The sequence below is a fragment of the Aotus nancymaae genome, unplaced genomic scaffold, assembly GCF_030222135.1.
Source record: "Aotus nancymaae isolate 86718 unplaced genomic scaffold, 86718_ANA_hifiasm-v0.15.2.pri h1tg000348l, whole genome shotgun sequence".
Classification (NCBI taxonomy): Eukaryota; Metazoa; Chordata; class Mammalia; order Primates; family Aotidae; genus Aotus; species Aotus nancymaae.
Window position 1 is genome coordinate 244,683 of NW_026988763.1, and position 19,333 is coordinate 264,015.

At 61.3% G+C, this 19,333-nt stretch overlaps 1 pseudogene; it reads left to right on the forward strand.

Moving 5' to 3' along the window:
- Positions 1–1,674: 1,674 nt before the first annotated feature.
- On the forward strand, positions 1,675–17,477 carry LOC135273180 (formimidoyltransferase-cyclodeaminase-like; annotated as a pseudogene).
- Positions 17,478–19,333: the final 1,856 nt, after the last annotated feature.

Consider the following 19,333-nt stretch of genomic DNA (forward strand, 5'->3'; position numbering starts at 1 on the left):
CGTTCCCTGCCCCACACTCATGTGTATCCACCTCACTCTCACACGCGTGCTCCCTGCCCCACGCTTACATGTATCCAGCCTCACATGCATGTTCCCTGCCCCACACTCATGTGTATCCACCTCACTCTCACACGCGTGCTCCCTGCCCCACGCTTACATGTACCCACCCTCACATGTATGTTCCCTGCCCCACGCTCACGTGTATCCACCTCACATGCATGTTCCCTGCCCCACGCTTACATGTATCCAGCCTCACATGCATGTTCCCTGCCCCACACTCAGGTGTATCCACCTCACACGTGCTCCCTGCCCCACGCTTACATGTGTCCACCCTCACATGTATGTTCCCTGCCCCATGCTCACGTGTATCCACCTCACTCTCACACGCGTGCTCCCTGCCCCACGCTTACATGTATCCACCCTCACATGCATGTTCCCTGCCCCACGCTCACGTGTATCCACCTCACTCTCACACGCGTGCTCCCTGCCCCACGCTTACATGTATCCACCCTCACATGCATGTTCCCTGCCCCACGCTCACGTTTATCCACCTCACTCTCACATGTGTGCTCCCTGCCCCACGCTTACATGTATCCACCCTCACATGCATGTTCCCTGCCCCACGCTCACGTGTATCCACCTCACTCTCACACGCATGCTCCCTGCCCCACGCTTACATGTATCCACCCTCACATGCATGTTCCCTGCCCCACGCTCACGTGTATCCACCTCACTCTCACACGTGTGCTCCATGCCCCACGCTTACATGTATCCACCCTCACGTGCATGTTCCCTGCCCCACGCTCACGTGTATCCACCTCACTCCCACGCGTGCTCCCTGCCCCACACTTACATGTATCCACCCTCACATGCATGTTCCCTGCCCCACGCTCACGTGTATCCACCTCACTCTCACATGTGTGCTCCCTGCCCCATGCTTACATGTATCCACCCTCACATGTATGTTCCCTGCCCCACGCTCACGTGTATCCATCTCACTCTCACATGTGTGCTCCCTGCCCCACACTTACATGTATCCACCCTCACATGCATGTTCCCTGCCCCACGCTCACGTGTATCCATGTCACTCTCACACGCGTGCTCCCTGCGTTGTGCTCATGTGTATCCGTGCTCACTCTCACACGCCTGCTCCCCTGAACACTCCTGTCTGAGCTGAGCTGAGCTTGGTTGGGTGCTGCAAGCCAGGGCCTCACACCGGCCTCTCGCCCTCCACGGTCTTGAGTTCCAGGCTCCTTCAGGAGCAAGCGCAGGCCCCAGGTGTGGCCTGGAAGGTCTCTCAGAAAGCAGCACAGGGTCACAGGGGTCACTGGCAGGGGCACAGGGAGGCCTCATCACGCCGGGGTTCCAGCCAGGCTGGCCTGATGCTCCTGGGGGCCCTCAGCGCCCACCCCTCCGCCCCGGCACGTGCTGCTTTCTGGGGAACCCACACTGGCTGAGTGGAGCCGCCCCCTCCAGGTGGACAGCACCCAGCATGGCTCTGCAGCGCCCGCCCCGTGCCTGCGCAGGGACCGTGGCCCCACTGCTCCTCGTGGTGACTCGCTGGTTAATGAGCAGCTGTGGGAGGTGCTGCCGGAGGCTGTATAAAGGTCCTGGCTGTGGCTGGGAGCCCTGGCCCCTGCTGCTGTCTGCCCCAGAGAGTAGCGTCTAGATCGAGGTACTGGCCATGTCCCAGCTGGTGGAGTGCATCCCCAACTTCTCCGAGGGGAAGAACCAGGAGGTGAGACCCCGAGGAGCGGCTGGAGCATGCAGGGGCCAGTGGGGCAGCTGAGGCCCAGGCCGTGGAGGGGCGGTGGGCTTGGTGTGGCGTGGCCTGGCAGGGGAGGAGCCGCTCTCCATGGGCCTTAAGGATATCCTGTGGTTGGGGGGACGTGGGAGTGCCAGACCCAGGGGTAGGTGGAACACGACGGCGGGCTGTAGGCGCTGAGGCCTGGCTGTGCTTCCCGTGGGGGTCTGGGCAGATCTCTGGACCTCAAAGGGCCTTGTTCCCCTACTGAAACTGAAGCCCCTAACGCTGATGAAAAGGGCTGCATGGGGTCACATGAGGCCACCCTGCCTCCACTGGGGCTGGCGTAAATGACCGAGCCCCCGCCCTGAAGCCTGGTGAGGCAGCTGCCGCCACCATCCCCGCTGGACCCGAAAGGAGACAGCACAGAGGGGTCAGGCAGGCCCCCAGGTCGGGCCTCTCGCCCTCCATGGTTCTGAGGTCCAGGCTCCTCCAGGAACAAGTGCAGGCCCCACAGGCCGCCTGGAAGGCCTCCCGGAGGGCAGCGCCGGGTCACAGCGGTCACTTGCAGGGGTTCAGGGAGGCCTCATCACGCCGGGATCCCAGCCCCCACCAAGGCCCGGGGACGTGGAGATTTGAGGCCGAGCCCCTGCTCCCAGCTGTCCTGCCGCCTGGAAGTTTCCAGGCCCTTCTGGCCCCTCCTCTGCTCGGGGGTTGGGGCCTGGCCCTCTGTGCCCTGTGCCTGTGGTCACCTTCTTGCCTCCAGCATCTGCCAGTGGGGACAGAACCTGGGGCGTTTCTCCTGGAGGCACGGCCTGCAGCGCCTCCTTGTAGGGGCCGGGCTTGGGCCCCTGTGAAAGTCCCGGGGCAGCCGCTGTTTGCGGGGGGAGCAGCAGGTGTTTGCGGGGGGAGCGCAGCTCGTCGGGGGGTCCCCAAAGGCTTGGCCCGCCTCCTCAGCCCACGTTTGGGTGTCGGGGTGCGGCCACCTCCAAGCTCCTTTTCCTTCTTTCAAATGGGGAGGCTGAGGTGTGGGGGCCGGGCCTGTGTCCAGGTGATCGATGCCATCTCGGGAGCCATCGCACAGACCCCTGGCTGCGTGCTGCTGGACGTGGACGCCGGCCCCTCCACCAACCGCACCGTGTAAACCTTTGTGGGGCCGCCGGCGTGCGTGGTGGAGGGGGCCCTCAATGCGGCCCACGCTGCCTCCCGGCTCATTGACATGAGCGAGCACCGAGGTGAGGCTCTGGGCTCTCCCATGGCCGCCACGTCGCGGGGTGTCAGGGCTGAGCCCTGTCCCGGTGTCCTGGGAGGGGAAGGAGGCCCAGGGCCCAGGCACGGAATGTGGGGTCCAGCGGGGCTGGCTCTGGCTCTCCTTGGAGGACCCTGGAGTGTGGGGGTCACAGTCCCCCGACTGCAGGCTGTGCTCTGGGGACCCCAGGTCGCCAAGCTCCAAGGCTGGGTGGGGGAGGGGCCGTGCCGGGGAAGGTCTGTGGGCCCGGCCACCTGCCCACACGCCAGGGGGGCCGAGAGCCGGTCTTGCAGCAGGCCCTGGATGGGGAAGGGCTGCCCGGAAGCTGACCTGCCAACAGCCCACAAGCCAAACACCTCGGTGGGCGGGCAGGGTCAAAGGTGTGTGGACACACAGGCGCTGGCCAGGGGCTGGGCGGTGGGCTGCTCCTGAGAGGCCGGGGCTCACAGTGACCCCTAGAGGTGGAAGGACGAGAAGCTTATCGCAAAGCAACCAGCCCCGGGCAGTGGAGGCAAAGGCGAGGCTGGCGTCCAGGGGTGGGCTCTGCCCCACAGGCTGGTGGAGCCACAGCAGGGGACTCGGCTAGTGAGAAGAACGCTCGGGAAACAGTGTGGCTTCCCCGCTTCAGGGAGTCTCTAAGCCTGGCCAGGGGCAGCCGTTAGAAAGTTATTCTTGTGACTTAGGAGAGGGACAGGTTTATCCCAAAGATGCCAAACCGCCTGCTCAGGCTGCTGCTTCTGGACCGAGCGGCCTCCGACACTGGCTGGGAGGACTGTCCAGGAATGTCCGTCGTCCCGGAGGGACTGATGCTGCCGCTGGGGCAGGGCTGGGAGTGCCCAGGGCCGGCCTCCTCCCTGTGGTCAGCGTGAGCTGCTAGCTGGGTGTGTGGATGGGGGGCTGCCCAGGCCGGAGAGGACAGAGGGTCTGAGAGTCCCGCGGGGCTCCCACCCACGGCCACTCCCAGCCTCCTGCCCGGCCTTGCCATCTCTCTGCAGGGGAGCACCCCCGCATGGGGGCCCTGGATGTCTGCCCCTTCATCCCCGTGAGGGGCGTCAGCATGGACGACTGTGTGCTCTGCGCCCAGACCTTTGGCCGGCGGCTGGCAGAGGAGCTGGCCGTGCCAGGTGAGCGTGCCCCACCCTCCGCGCTCCCTCCCGTCTCATTGGCGCGGGTTCAGTGCCCGCAGTTCTCTGCCCTCGACTGCTCTTGCCAGGGCAGGTTGTTCCGAAACGCCAAGCTGCAGAAGGGCAGCTCCCTCAGTACCGAAAGAAACGCAGCCTCACCTGTGGCCGTGCGGGCCCGGGGCCCCTGAAACTGTCCCGCGGCACAGCTGGGCCGGCGAGCCAAGAGCCTTCTAGAGTACGATCATTTCACCTGGAGAATTCAATCTAAGCGAGAAAATGATACCGAACACACAGAGACAAACCCGGGCGGAGTGCACACCCGCCCCTGGGCTGAGAAACCCAGCGCCCCCTGGAAGGAACCCCGAGGCAGGGGCATACGTCACTATCACACTGGCATGCAGGACATATGTAACCCACATCACATCACACAGGCATGCAGGGCACACGTAATCCATGGCACAGTCACGCTGTCATGCAGGACACACGTAACCCATGGCACTGTCACGCTGCCATGCAGGACACACGTAACCCATGGCACTGTCAGGCTGCCATGCAGGACACACGTAACCCAAGGCACTGTCACGCTGCCATGCAGGACATATGTAACCCACGTCACAGTCACACTGGCATGGAGGGCACACGTAACTCACGTCACATCACACAGGCATGCAGGGCACACGTAACCCATGGCACAGTCACGCTGCCATGCAGGACATATGTAACCCACGTCACATCACACAGGCGTGCAGGGAACACGACTTTTTCCTTTTCGCTGTGGTTATATTTATGTGGTCGCTTGTCGTTCTGTTTATTATACAAGGAAAACAGAAGCGTGAGCGTCCGGCGTCACCATGTCCCACGTGTTCTATCCTAACCCTGCAATTTGACTTTTCAAGGCCTTGTGAGCCGGGGGGTGGGTGGGGGTGCTGGCTGAGGGTCCACCGGGACCACCCATATCCATCCGAGGTGGACAGCGGGTGCAGCCGGGAGAGGGCATGGTGGGGCCCATCCCCAGGTTTAGGCTGGAGAGAACCCCTCCGCCTGGGTCCTCCAGGAACTGAGTCCTGGACCCCCCGGACTGCCTGCCAACGCCTGACCGCTGGGCTCTCCTGCAGTCTACCTGTATGGCGAGGCGGCCAGGATGGACAGTCGTCGGACCCTGTCGGCCATCCGGGCTGGGGAGTATGAGGCCCTCCCTAAGAAGGTGCCCCCACCCCAGCGGTTGAGCCTGGGAAGGAGGGGGACCTGCCCCTTTGTCCTGGCTGGGGTGGCTGGGCTGGGCCCCTCCTTCCCGGGAACTGGGACCCTGGTGGGGCTGCTCCCTCCCTTGGGGGTCATTTCACCCCGGGGTGAACTTGCCCACAGCTCGAGCAGGCCGAGTGGGCACCTGACTTTGGCCCCAGCTCCTTTGTCCCCAGCTGGGGGGCCACGGCCACAGGGGCCAGGAAGTTCCTCATCGCTTTCAACATCAACCTGCTCAGCACGAAGGAGCAAGCCCACCGCATTGCCCTCAACCTGCGGGAGCAGGGCCGTGGGACGGACCAGGTGACCCCCTCACAACCCCCACCCAGCCCCTCAACCTGTGGGAGCAGGGCGGTGGGAAGGACCAGGTGACCCTGTTCACTGACCCCCACCTGGCCCCTCAGGAAAGGGTCAGAGGCTGAGTGCCTCAGGCAGGGTGGTCGGGGTGTGGACGGGGCACTGGCCAGACAGGACTTGGCCTTCCCCTTCCAGGCTGGCCCAGCCTCAGCGTCCGCACCCTGCGGGGGCAGCACAGGTCCCCAGGTTGGCAGGTCAGGGGTGGAGTGAAGCTGAGGACTCCGGCTCCAAGGGGATTTTCCATGGAAGGAGGCAGGGCTTCCTTTTGTTAAAACGAGGCAGCATTTCCATCCTCCTGGGAAACAGCTACTTCCAGAGTCACAGGTGCCCTCAGGGGCCCCCCACATCCTTCCAGATGCCTTGGGGGCCCCAACACCCCTGCGGACCTTCAGGTGCCCCCAGGCCTTTCTCCTCCAAGTCTGCACAGCAGAGATCGCCCTGTCTGAGCGTCACCCTGGCACAGATGGTGTAGATATCTGGAGACAGAGGTGGAGGGACTCCCTGCCCACCTGTTCCCCACTCAGAGACCCGGGTCCCACAGGCAGCTGAGGTCCTGGGGCCCGGCTTCCCAACCTGCGGACTCAGCACAAAAGCATAGTGACCTCCAAGTCTCGCTTCATGCCCCAGCCGAAGGCGGAGGTCAGAGTCCCCCCATGTGGACTGAGTCGCCGTGAGGAGTTCGGGACTGAGGGGACGTGTCGGGGAGCAGGTGGATGGGAGAGCGGCGTGGTGGTCCATGGGGCCCCACCCTGCAGCATTTCCCCACATCTAGGGCAGAGCGTGGCTGGGAGGCAGGGCCTGGGCTGAGCGGGGCCTGCAGGGGTGGGTGCCGGCGTCTGACCCTTGTGGTCAGTTTCCCTGTGGCAAGCGAAGTCTCTCTGCCCCTCCCTGGCCAACTTGGGGCGGGAGGGAGGAGAACCACAGCATCCACCCGGGCACAGGCTCTGCCCCATCCAGCTGGGGGATGCGAGCACCAGGAGAAGCTGGCAGGGCCAGGCAGGACGAGCTTCTAGCCCAGGCTGGGGAACGCTCTTCCTTTGCAGCCGGGACTTCTGAAAAAGGTTCAGGGCATCGGCTGGTACCTGGATGAGAAGAACCTGGCTCAGGTGTCCACCAACCTCCTGGACTTTGAGGTCACGGCGCTGCACACGGTCTACGAGGAGACCTGCCGAGAGGCGCGGGTGAGCCCGCCAGGAGCAGCCACTGCTGCTGTGAGGGGCGCGCAGATCCCTCCTGTGGGCAGGGCGGGGGCCCCACGTCCCCGATGTCCAGCCAGGGCGGTTCTCCGCCTGCCCCACGTGCTGACACCACCTGTGCTTCGGCAGGAGCTGAGCCTCCCGGTGGTGGGCTCACAGCTGGTCGGCCTGGTGCCCCTGAAGGCTCTGCTAGATGCAGCCGCCTTCTACTGCAAGAAGGAGAACCTCTTCATCCTGGAGGAGGCGCACCGGATCAGGCTGGTGGGCCGGGCTGCCGAGGACGGTGGGGGCCCGCGGGAGGGTGGGCGGCGGCTGCGGCTGCTCACATCCCCGGGAGGCTGCGGCCGGCGCTCACACCGGATCAGGCTGGTGGGCCGGGCTGCCGCCCCGACGGGTCGGACAGGGGCGTGTGGGAAGGTGGGGAGGCTGCGGTGGAGCTCACACCCCTGGGGCCCAGCTTTCCTTCCCCTCCCTCTCTTCGTTTTATTGACTCGTGTTCAGAAGATGAGATTCCACTTTTCATTTTCATTTTGGGAACTTTCCTGAGGTTTTTTTTTGTGACCTATAATACGCTCACTTGTGCAAGTTCCACAGAGAGGACAGCACCCCTCTCTGCCGGGTCTCGACTCCTGGGCCGGCTGTGCTCCCGTGGAGGGACCTGCGCCTCCTCCCACCACCTCCACGGGGGCTCCCTGCACCCCCGGAACGGGCGGCTTATGGATGTGTGTGTGGCTCCAGCTATGGGGTGCAGATCTCCTCCCACGGAGCGGCTCCTTCAGAAAGTGATTCCCATCGTCTTGTGGACACCTAGGCCTCAGGCCCCCGGAGTCTGGGTTCCGGGGGACCCAGGTCCTGCTGGGGTGTGGCAGCGTCTGCAGAGACGCTCTCCACCCTTATCTGTCCTTTCACTCGAGGCCACTTCGTTCCAGGTGTGTTTTTCACAATGAGCACAATCCGCTTGACGGGATGTTTGGGAGAGCTTTTGCTTTTTGGCGGTTGGTTTTGACCCTGCTCGTGTCTTACTGACGTGGCTCTCGTGGCTGGTGGACTCCGTCCTTGCGTCGGCTCAGGCACGTTTTCTCCTGTGAGATCGGTCGCTGAGCCAGTTACTTAGTACTCTAACGTAGGGACACTGCGAGCCCGCAGCAGCTTCGATGTCGCCTCTGCCTCCGTCTTCACGCCTCTGCACCTCTTCCTCCTGCATTCACAGCGCTTTTCTGAAACCCAGCCAGCCTCTCCATCACGGCACGTTTGTGGCATAGTCTACTGTATTCCTGGCTGTTACAATGTGTTTTTTTTGAGATGGAGTCTCGCTCTGTCACCCAGGCTGGAGTGCAGTGGCACGATCTCGGTTCACCGCAACCTCCGCCTCCCGGGTTCAAGCGATTCTCCTGCCTCAGCCTCCCCAGTAGCTGGGATTACAGGCGTGTGCCACCTCGACCAGCTAATTTTTTATATTTTTAGAAGGGATGGGGTTTCACCATGTTAGCCAGGATGGTCTCGATCTCCTGACCTCGTGACCTGCCTGTCATGGCCTCCCAAAGTGCTGGGATTACAGGCGTGAGCCACTGTGCCCGGCCGCAGAATTTTTTGTGACTTTAAATTTTGTACAATTTCTCACAGAGAAGATACGGGTGGCTCTCCACTCCTGCCCTCCACCCATGTTTTCCAAGTGCTTGGATTTTGCCCCATGTATTTGTGCATCATCATATTATATTTTTTTCTGGACTATTTAAAAGTTGGGTTGAAGACACTGTGATCTTTTACCCCTAATTTATTAAGGCTGTGCTTCTTAAGAACAAAGACATTCTCTTACATAACCACACTGTAATGATCAAAATCAGGAAATTCAACACTGACACAATCCTACTACCTAGTAACCGTCAGGCCGCAACCAAATCGCATCAGTGTCGGAGTTATTCGCATCATAGTGGTTTCTCCTTCAACCCACCATCCAGCTCCCGGAACACAGAGCACTGAGCCGGCCTTGCCTCCTGTCGTCCAGAGCTATTCCCCGTCTTCCTTGACCCTCACTGGCCTTGACATAGTTTAAAAGGACAGGCTTTTCAAAGCGCCTCAGTGAGGACCGGTCTGACGAAGCTTGTGACCAGATGTAGTTGTGCATTTTAAATTTAAATTAAATTAAATTAATTAATTCTTTTGAGACAGGGTCTTGCTCTGTCACCCAGGCTGGAGTACAGTGGCGCAGTCACAGCTCACTGCAGCCCCAACCTCCAGGGCTCAGGAGATCTTGCCACCCCAGCCTCCCAAATCCACTCCTGGCTAACTGTGAACAGATGGGGTTTTGCTGGTCTCAAACTCCTGGACTCAAGCAATCCACTCACGTCAGCCTCCCAAAGTGCTGGGACGACAGGCGCGCCCCACCACGCCCGGCCAGTTACGCACTTCCGGCAGGAAGAGCATAAATGCTGTGTGTTCCCCTGAGAGAAGCCAGCTCCCCACGACGCGCGTTTTCTCAGGGTGCCCACGTGGACCAGGCACGCGGTCAGTGCGGCGCCCTTCCTCCTGGGCCCTTCACTGCAATGTTACTGTTTTTCCTTTTGCCATCATCACTTTGTGGGAGTACTTGAAGGTGTTTAAAGTATCGTGTAGGTAGATAAATGCCTGTTTATCTGCTGAAATTCCAGCCTAAGTTTTAGTAGCCAGTGACAGACAGCCTTCCAGCGTCGTCTTCTCTAAGCAGCAGCTGTTGCTCCTGCACACGGCCTTGTCTTCCTACGTGTGAGGCCCCCTGTGCTTTCCAGCATGGGGTTTTGGGTTTTGTCTTTTTTTTTTTTTTTTTTTTTTGAGACAGAGTCTTGCTCTGCCTCCCAAGCTGGAGCGTGTAGTGGCGCGATCTTGGCTCACTGCAACCTCCACCTCATGGGTTCAAGCAATTCTCTGCCTCAGTCTCCCAAATAGCTGGGATTACAGGCACCCGTCGCCACCCTCGGCTAATTATTCTATTTTTTTTTTTAAGTAGAAACGGGGTTTCACCATCTTGGCCAGGCTGGTCTTGAACTCCTGACCTCGTGATCCACCCGCCTGGGACTCCCAATGTACTGGGATTGCAGGCGTGAGCCACCGCGCCCGGGCCGAGTTTTGTCTTCTTTCCCCGAAGGGTCCCGGGCCTGCGGCCTGCGCGCGTCTGGGGGCGCCCGTGGCTCCATGCTGCCTCCTGGTGGTGAGGCTGCTTCGCGTTCTGTGCTGTGAGTTTTGCTTGTGAATGCGGGCTCCTTGGAATTTCATGTGGTAATTCCTGGACACAAGATTGACCCTCCTCCAAGGAGGGTTTGTGCGAGCGCTCCCGGACACTGCGCCACAGACCCCGAAGCTGAGCTTTCGGCTTGGAGCCTTGGAACCACACAGGAGCGAACTCCGTGTCGGGTGAGGCCCGTAGCCCTGTCGGAGATTTTTTTTCCTGCTTCACCCAAAGGGAAGGCAGGGACTGGGAAGTACCTCGACTGCTTCCTCCGGCGGGTGCTGTTTCTAATTCATCCTTGGGAATGTGACTTTCCAGGGGTCTCCAGTGGTACTCCACTCTGAAGGCCGAGACCCCCCCCACTCATGGGGGGCTGCCAGAGGGGGGCAGTTGCCCCAGAGCGGACCCAGCTCCAGGCTAGCGGGCCGTTCGGACTCGCCTTTCTGCTCACGCCTGGTCCCGGATGATTTCCTGTCTTTTAGCTTGGCCGAGCCTTTAAAAGACCGCGCGTCTTCCTGGGGTTTCCTGGCAGGAGGCTTTGCCTTGGGGCTTGCTGGTCTGTGGCCACCAGGGAGGCGGGGGAGGCGGCCTCCACCCACCGGGCTCCAGGCCGCAGGAGCGCGGGCTGCTGTTCCCCTCTGTGGGGTGGGGTCGCATAGCCAGCGCGTTCTGAATGGGTTTCGCAGAATGAATTCTAATCTTAAATGCGACTGTTGCAACTTTATTTTGAATGTGGGTAAAATTCCCTTTTCTGGGTAAGAGTTTCTTTGTGGGTGACGCGGGGCTGTTCCGGGCTTTCAGGACTTGTTAGACGTGAAGACGTGGAGAATTAAGCTGTTTGCCCGCGGCTGACAGCGATGGGCTGAGCGGGGTGAGGGGCGGTGAGAGATGAGTGACAGTTAGCTTAGGGGTCATCAGGGGACGACTCCTTTCTCGGGGCCTCAGTTTCCCCAAGGGCAACCCAGGGTGAGTGTCTGTATGGGGTGCCTGCTGGGGGGACACAGGGCTCCTGGTGGGGCAGGGGTGAGGGTGGGGGGTGCCAGCCACGCTTCTGCCCTGCTCCCCGCAAAGCGCCCGTGAGCTCAGGACGGGGGCGGCTGCAGCAAGGGTGGGACCCGCAGGGTGGAGGCTGTCCTGGGGGTGGAGACGCGCCGGGCCGTTTCTACTCCAAGCCGCTTTTCCAGGTGGTGAACCGGCTGGGCCTGGACTCGCTGTCCCCCTTCAACCCCAAGGAGCGGATCATCGAGTGAGCCTCTGCCCTCCCCGCTCTTACCCTCCCTGCTCGGCACCCCCTCCCCCCACCCGGCCCTGGGGGCCCCAGTTTCCGCGTGGAGACGGCTCAGTCTTCCCAGCGCCTCCCCGCGGGCGCCGCCTCCGCGGCCGGTGCCAAGCCCGGGTCTGGGGGTGAGGGGGGCGCAGAGACCCCGCGGGTCCCACTGCTCCTCCCCTGAGGACGCGCTCCCCCACACCCCTGAGGACGCGCTCTCCCCCCCGTCCCCGGAGGACGCGCTCCCCACCCCACATCCCGAGGACGCGCTTCCCCCCCCCAGAGGGCGTGCTCCCCTCCCCCGGCAGAGGACGCGCTCCCCCCCCTCCCCGGAGGACGCGCTTCCCCCACTCCCCTCTCCGGGACCCCGCCCGCCGCTGAGCCGCGCTCACCCCGCAGGTACCTGGTCCCTGACTCCCGCCCTGAGCGCGGCCTGGGCGACAAGTCCCTGCGCGCCTTCGTTGACGAGGTGGGCGCCCGCTCGGCGGCTCCCGGGGGCGGTTCGGTGGCGGCGGCCGCTGCGGCCATGGTGAGCCCGGGGGTGGGTGGGGGCAAAACGAGGTGGCAGGGAGGGGGCAGTTGTGGGGGAGGGTTGGGGCCGCCCCGGGCGGGCGGAGACGCGGGGCCACACGGGCGGGACCCTCGGCCGGACGCAGCAGGGAGCACGCGGGTCCCTCTCTGCTCCTGGGGCGTCCCGGGCGTCTGGGGTCCCCGCGCCCCCCGCAGCCGCGCCCCCCACAGTCTCCCCTCCCGCAGGGCGCGGCGCTGGGCTCCATGGTGGGGCTCATGACCTACGGGCGGCGCCAGTTCCAGCCCCTGGACGCCACGATGCGGCGCCTGATCCCGCCGTTCCGCGAGGCCGCGGCCAAGCTGACCGCGCTGGTGGACGCGGACGCCGAGGCCTTCGCCGCCTGCCTGGTGAGTGGCGCCCACAGCAGCGCCCCGGGGCGCCCCTGCCTCCCCGGGCCCAACCACAGCGAACCCCCCGCCGGGGCCCAGTGAGAAGCGGGTCAGCCTCCGGCCGGGGAGGGGCTGGGGGGTCACAACTGGCGCCGTCTGGGCCTCGACAACCAGCTCCGCCCTCACCCCTGCGAGTGCGGGGCCCAGCGGGGTTTGCGGGTTTGGCCAGGGTGACCCCACACTCACGGGCCGTGGCCGGGGTACAAGGGACAGGCGCCTCCCGGAGGGGAGCCCAGGTTTGGGGGGCAGCTCTCTGCCGTGCGGAGACCTGACCGCACAGACCCGGGGCGGTGACCGCACCTCCCTGCAGACGGGTGCTGGCGCTCGGAGCCCAGGGCAAGGGCCAGAGAGCCCGGGAAAAGGCAGAGAAAGGTCAGGAAGCCTCCGGAGCAGGGCAGTGCGGAGCCCCACGGACCTGTTTGAAGGGAGGTGTAGACGCGGAACACCTTTTCCAGCCGTTTTTAAGCTCAGGTTCATTTATTTACTTTTACAATGGATGGGCCTTCGGGGGGTTCACCTTCCCGTCCCTCGAGTTTTCAGAAGCCCCCAGCGGCGACGCTGCTCACGGAGCCTCTTGTTCTGGGACGCGCTTCCCTTTACCAGGGAGGTAAAGCGTTTTCCAGACGTCAGGATACGTTTCAACCCGTTTCCTCTTAGGTTTCCCTTGGGCCTTTCCCTGCGTTGTGGGGCTTCTTTATTTACTGGGGGAACCAGGCCTCGTTCTGGGTGCAGCTCCCCAGTAAATAAAGCTCCCCGATGTGTCCTTCATCATCGTTGGACTTTGCTTGTGGGGGCTTCTTAAGCTTTAGGCCGTCAAATGTACCAATCCTGACTCTTTTCCGGGTCTTGTATCACAGTTTAAAAGGCCTCCCCAGGACAACATGATCTTTTCTAGACTTTAATGGGTTGATGAACTTTAGACCTGGAGAGGCATTTAAAAACAATCACCAATTTAAATATACATATTAGAAATAGGCCAGGCGTGGCAGCTCACACCTGTAACCCCAGCACTTTGGGAGGTCAAGGTGGAGAAGCCCTTGAGCTCAGGAGTTTGAAACCAGCCCGGGCAACCACGTGTCTACCAAAAGAAAAAAGAGAAAAAAGAAATAGCCAGGCGCGGTAGCAGTTGCCTGTGGCCCCAGCTACTCAGGAGGCTTAGGTTAGGGCGGGGGTAGCGTGAGGGCAGGAGTCTGAGGCTGCAGTGAGCTGTGATTGCACCACTGCATTCCAGCCTGGGCGGCAGAACGAGACCGTCTCTGCAGTAAATGTATATGTTTATATATGTGTTTGTGTATGCATAGGTTTATATGTGTGTTTACGTATGCATAGGTTTATATGTGTGTTTACGTATGCATAGGTTTATATGTGTGTTTACGTATGCATAGGTTTATATGTGTGTTTATGTATGCATACGTTTACATATATATATAATGTAGAGACAATTTTAAATTTAGAAGTAAAATAAGAAATAAGATGAATAGTTGGATAATTAAAAAACAAGTAGAGAGAAAAAGTCCGTAAATGAAAATGTAATCAAGAGACAGGAAAGGAGCAGAAATGCCAGGCGTATAGTTTAGAGGAACACGGGTGGGGACGGGGGGCTGCGCCAGGCATCAGCGGTCACTGTGGCGGGTGAGGGGCTGGATTGTTCACACTCCCTGTGAGCAACACGAAGCTGGACTTTTGAAAAAAGTAAGGAGACATTCTTACCTTGCACCAAATACATAAGTGATTTCCAGATGGAATAGAAAGCTGTGTTTCCCCATCACCAAAAAAACCCAGCCTCACAATGAATCAGAGGAAACGCTGCCACCTTGGCGGGCGGCCTCGGCCGGTCACAGACGTGGCCGCGTGAAGCACATGCTCAGCCCGGGGAGGCTGTGGACACCGCAGGGTCTGGCCGAGGGGGTGTTCATAGCACTAATCACGGCGTGGGGATGGCGTCCCGCCTCTGTGCGAAACTCTGCAGACCCTGGGTCGGGAGAGGGCTGCGGCCAGGAGGCATGGTCCCGACAACGCCCAACCGGTCAGGGAGACACTGGGCATTTCTGCTCCTCGATCATCGCTGTTGGGACGGTCATAGAATCCAGTTCTGGCCGGGGCCCAGGGAGCGTTTGCTCCCGTCCATGGCAGGGGGAAGGGGCCGTTGATGATGACTTTCTGGCGGAGATTAGGCTGAATCTTCAAGATGAAGTGCGCACGTTCCCCACCGACCGCCCCTGAGGCTGGGACTCTGGTCACAGCGGGGTGTGAGCAGGGCTCCCAGGGGGTCCCTGTGCTCAGTCTTGTCCTAGGAAGTCGGCCTGTGACCCGAGCCAAGCTTGCCCACCTCGGGCGGGTCTGAGGAGCCAAGTGCCTTCAGGTGTTGCCATGAGCCACACCTGTGAGCCCTCAGAAAGGCCAGTGCCTGTGGCCGGGGAGGGGCGCGAGGGGATTTGGAGTTTGCTTAGTCCGTCTGCACAGTCTGAGCCTCTTAGACCCAGGCTTGGGGTGCTGCAGCTGCTTATGTTAGAGACCCCAGCCCGGAGCTGCTCCTGCCTTACAGGTTCGAGGGCTCCTTATCTGAGAATAAGGGCCCTGAGGGAACTGCCTGCCCCTCTTCACATCCCCGTCTTCTCCGACCACCTGCTGTGCCCCTGACCCCGCTCCACCCCAACCATCCACCGGGCCTGACGCCAAGGGCTGTAAACCACAGGCCCGACGGATGCTGAAGCTCCGTTTGCTGAGAACTTGCCCCTGCCTGGGACACAGTCCTCGCCCACAGCCCCTCATGGGAGCTCAGAGGGCGTGGCTGCTCCCCCCATGGTCACTCGCCCGGCGCTTCTGTCTGTTTCTGGCAGGAAGCAATGAAGCTGCCCAAGAATACACCTGAGGAAAAGGACAGGTGAGCCCGGCCGCCACCCTGGGGCCTGCGTCTGGGGAGCTGGTGGCCAGGATCCTGGGTGCCCATGGCCTCTGCGTCTGGGGAGCTGGTGGCCAGGACCCCGGGCGCCCAGGGCCTCTGCATCGGGGAGTTGGTGGCCAGGATCCCGGGTGCCCGTGGCCTCTGTGTCTGGGGAGTTAGTGGCCAGGACCCCAGGTGTCTGGGCGCTGTGACAGAGGTGGTTGCCCTGGGCGTGCTGGGTGTTTGGATGACTTTCAGTCGCCCACGTCCGCTGCCTGCTCAACCCATTGGGGTGCAGCGTGGCCACTGCCTGCCCATGTGGCCCCGTGCCCAGGCTCTCCTCTTGCCCCTTCCAGGCGCACGGCGGCCCTGCAGGAGGGACTGAGGCGGGCAGTCTCTGTGCCCCTGACGCTGGCGGAGACGGTGGCCTCACTCTGGCCGGCGCTGCAGGAACTGGCCCAGTGTGGGAACCTGGCCTGTCGTTCAGACCTCCAGGTAGGGGGACTCTGGGAACCCCAGGTTTCCTGCTGTAGAGCAGGAAGCAGTTGTTGGGGCTCAGTTGCTGGAGAGCAGGGTGATTTGCTGGGCTGAGCTGGGCTGAGCCGGGCTGGAGACCTCAGTTCGCAGGCACTTCCCGGGACTTGGGCCTCCTCCATCAGGGCCCACGTGTCTGCTGAGTTCTAAGATTTCATTCATGGTCACACCACAGATAGGCAGGAACCCAAATGTGTCTGCTGAGCCCACCCTGACCACTGTATACGTTGGTCCACCTCCCCCAAGACCCCCGTATCACCCCACCCTCTGTTCTAGAAGCCACTGGGAACGGTGGCTCATGCCTGTGGTCCCAGCACTTCGGGAGGCTGAGGCGGGAGGATCACTTGAGTACAGGAGGTGGAGACCAGCCCGGGCAACATAGTGGCCCCTGTCTGTACAACAGATACGTTCGCCAGGCACGGAGGTGCCTGTGGTCCCTGCTACTTGGGAGGCCGAGGCGGGAGAATTGCTTGAGCACAGGAGGTCGAGGCTGCAGTGAGCTGTGATCACGCCACTGCATTCCAGCCTCGGTGACAGAGCAAGACCCTGTCTCAAAAACAACAAAACAGTAGAAAACACACATGACAACTCCTGGAAATGGACGCATCGCACTGGCAGTCGCCAGGGCCGGGCAGTGGCTCCGGGGTGAGGAGCGCCCGTCTCATGGGCTCAGCTGCCCTGAGGCCTCGTGCTCTTTGGCTTCTTTACAGGAGAGACACCGTTTTCTGTGTCTGGTCCCAGAGAAGTGTCCCCTCAGTCCCCGGGAAGTGGCCCTGGGCGGTGGACGGGCCGTTAGCCCGAGGCTGCCTCCGGGGGGCCTCTGGGAGATGACTTTGCCTCTAGAACCGAGGTCCCGGCTCCTAGATTGGCAGAGCCACCAGGAGCCCTGCTTGGGTAAGAGGAGGTGTCTAGGCTCAGTGGGGGAGGAAGCCAGGAGCCCTGCTGAGCGTGGGCCCCCGTCTGTCGGGGGAGCTCGGGGACTGCGCTGGGCTCCTCGTGGTGTGGACGACGAAGCCCAGCCCTCCGGGACCCTCAGGCAGAGACCCTCCTCCCGGCAGATTTTGCAGTTTTATCTGTGTAGACCAGCTCTGCCTTTGGCGAGCACGATCCCCGGGGTCCTTGCAGGTGGCGGCCAAAGCCCTGGAGATGGGTGTGTTTGGCGCCTATTTCAACGTGCTCATCAACCTGAGGGACATCACGGACGAGGCGTTTAAGGACCAGGTGGGCAGAAGGCAGGCGCGGGGCCCGGGACTCGCACAGGGCCTGGATGCACAGCCTTGGGGTGGCTGCCGACTGGCCGTGGGCAGCAGGGATCCGAGGTTGCTCTTTCCGTGTGTCCGTCAGATCTGCCATCGCGCCTCCGGCCTCCTGCAGGAAGCCAAGACCCGGGCTGCGCTGGTGCTGGACAGCCTGGAGGCCCGGCAGGAGTGACCTCGCCGGAGGCCTCTCGGGGGTCTGTGGCCCCTCCGTCACCCATCCCCAGAGGGCACAGCTGTGACCTTGGTCGGGACACAGCTTGTCTGTGTGGGCCCTGGAGGATAGAGGGTGGGCAGCGGGGCATCTCCCGGGAACAGAAGTGCTGGCAGGGACAGGTGACCCCTTAGTCTCATGTGAGCTCCAGTAAAGTCTTGGCACCAAATGTTGTGTGTTTGCGGTTTGCGGGTCAGGGCTGAGAGCTGAGCTGCGAGTCTTGGGGCAGGGGCAAGACACATGGTCAGGGGGCCATGGGAGCTGGGGTTGGAGGGAGTGGGGTCGCAGCGTGAGGAGACCCAGCGCCAGGGTCCCCAGATGCCCGGTGCAGCCATGGCAGGCAGGGTCCCAGGTATTCGGGGCACTGGGGGTTTAGTGCAGGTCCCTGGGCCACGAGTCCCCTCATCTGCGGGAAGGGGCCTGGTTGCGCATGGGACAGAGGCCCTGGGGACAGCAGGACTTTCGGCGCTGGAAGGAGAGCCCCGAGTCACAGGTGCAGCTCCCCGGCAGGTCCGGACAGCCCCCTGGAGCTGCACTGGCTCCATCCTCGGTTCAAGTCCACCCTTCAGCCAGCAGCTTCCTGGGGACGTTTCCTCCCCGCTGGGAGCCTCCTGCTTCCAGAGGAATTCTCCATTAAAAAGTAACTTGGAAAAATCATGATACCCTCAAATTACTTCCAGATGGACTATGATGTGATAGGCGAAGTATGAATGTACGTGTTAGACCGCAATGCAGGATATTAAATAGATTATTGGGGACTCTGTCCTTGAGTTAGGCAGAAAACTCAAATGCATTATTGCAGAGATTTCCCATTCTGCAAACAGAACACACTTGCTCCTGGAAAAAGATGCTGTCACCAAGACAAATGGCAAGAATCCCGCAGGGAGAAAAAACACCCAAGGTGTGTGCAGGCACAGGGCCACCATCACTCGGCATCTCCAGTTTCCACACATTCAGCTGGGGGGGAGCGCCGGGGTGTGGACGCTGGGGAGGGGAGGCTGGGCGGGGAAACTGGTGAGGGGACATTGGTGTTGGGATGGTGAGGGGACATTTGTGAGGGGACATTGGTGTTGGGCTGGTGAGGGGACATTTGTGAGGGGACATTGGTGTTGGGACGGTGAGGGGACATTTGTGAGGGGACATTGGTGTTGGGATGGTGAGGGGACATTTGTGAGGGGACATTGGTGTTGGGATGGTGAGGGGACATTTGTGAGGGGCCATTGGTGTTGGGCTGGTGAGGGGACATTTGTGAAGGGACATTGGTGTTGGGATGGTGAGGGGACATTTGTGAGGGGACATTTGTGAGGGGACATTTGTGAGGGGACATTGGTGTTGGGCTGGTGAGGGGACATTTGTGAGGGGACATTGGTGTTGGGATGGTGAGGGGACATTTGTGAGGGGCCATTGGTGTTGGGATGGTGAGGGGACATTTGTGAAGGGACATTGGTGTTGGGATGGTGAGGGGACATTTGTGAGGGGACATTTGTGAGGGGACATTTGTGAGGGGACATTGGTGTTGGGCTGGTGAGGGGACATTTGTGAGGGGACATTGGTGTTGGGACGGTGAGGGGACATTTGTGAGGGGACATTGGTGTTGGGCTGGTGAGGGGACATTTGTGAGGGTACATTGGTGTTGGGCTGGTGAGGGGACATTTGTGAGGGGACATTGGTGTTGGGACAGTGAGGGGACATTGGTGTTGGGACGGTGAGGGGACATTTGTGAGGGGCCATTGGTGTTGGGACGGTGAGGGTCATTTGTGAGGGGCCATTGGTGTTGGGCTGGTGAGGGGACATTTGTGAGGGGCCATTGGTGTTGGGATGGTGAGGGGACATTTGTGAGGGGACATTTGTGAGGGGACATTGGTGTTGGGCTGGTGAGGGGACATTTGTGAGGGGACATTTGTGAGGGGACATTGGTGTTGGGCTGGTGAGGGGACATTTGTGAGGGGACATTGGTGTTGGGATGGTGAGGGGACATTGGTGTTGGGATGGTGAGGGGACATTGGTGTTGGGATGGTGAGGGGACATTTGTGAGGGGACATTGGTGTTGGGACGGTGAGGGGACATTTGTGAGGGGACATTGGTGTTGGGATGGTGAGGGGAC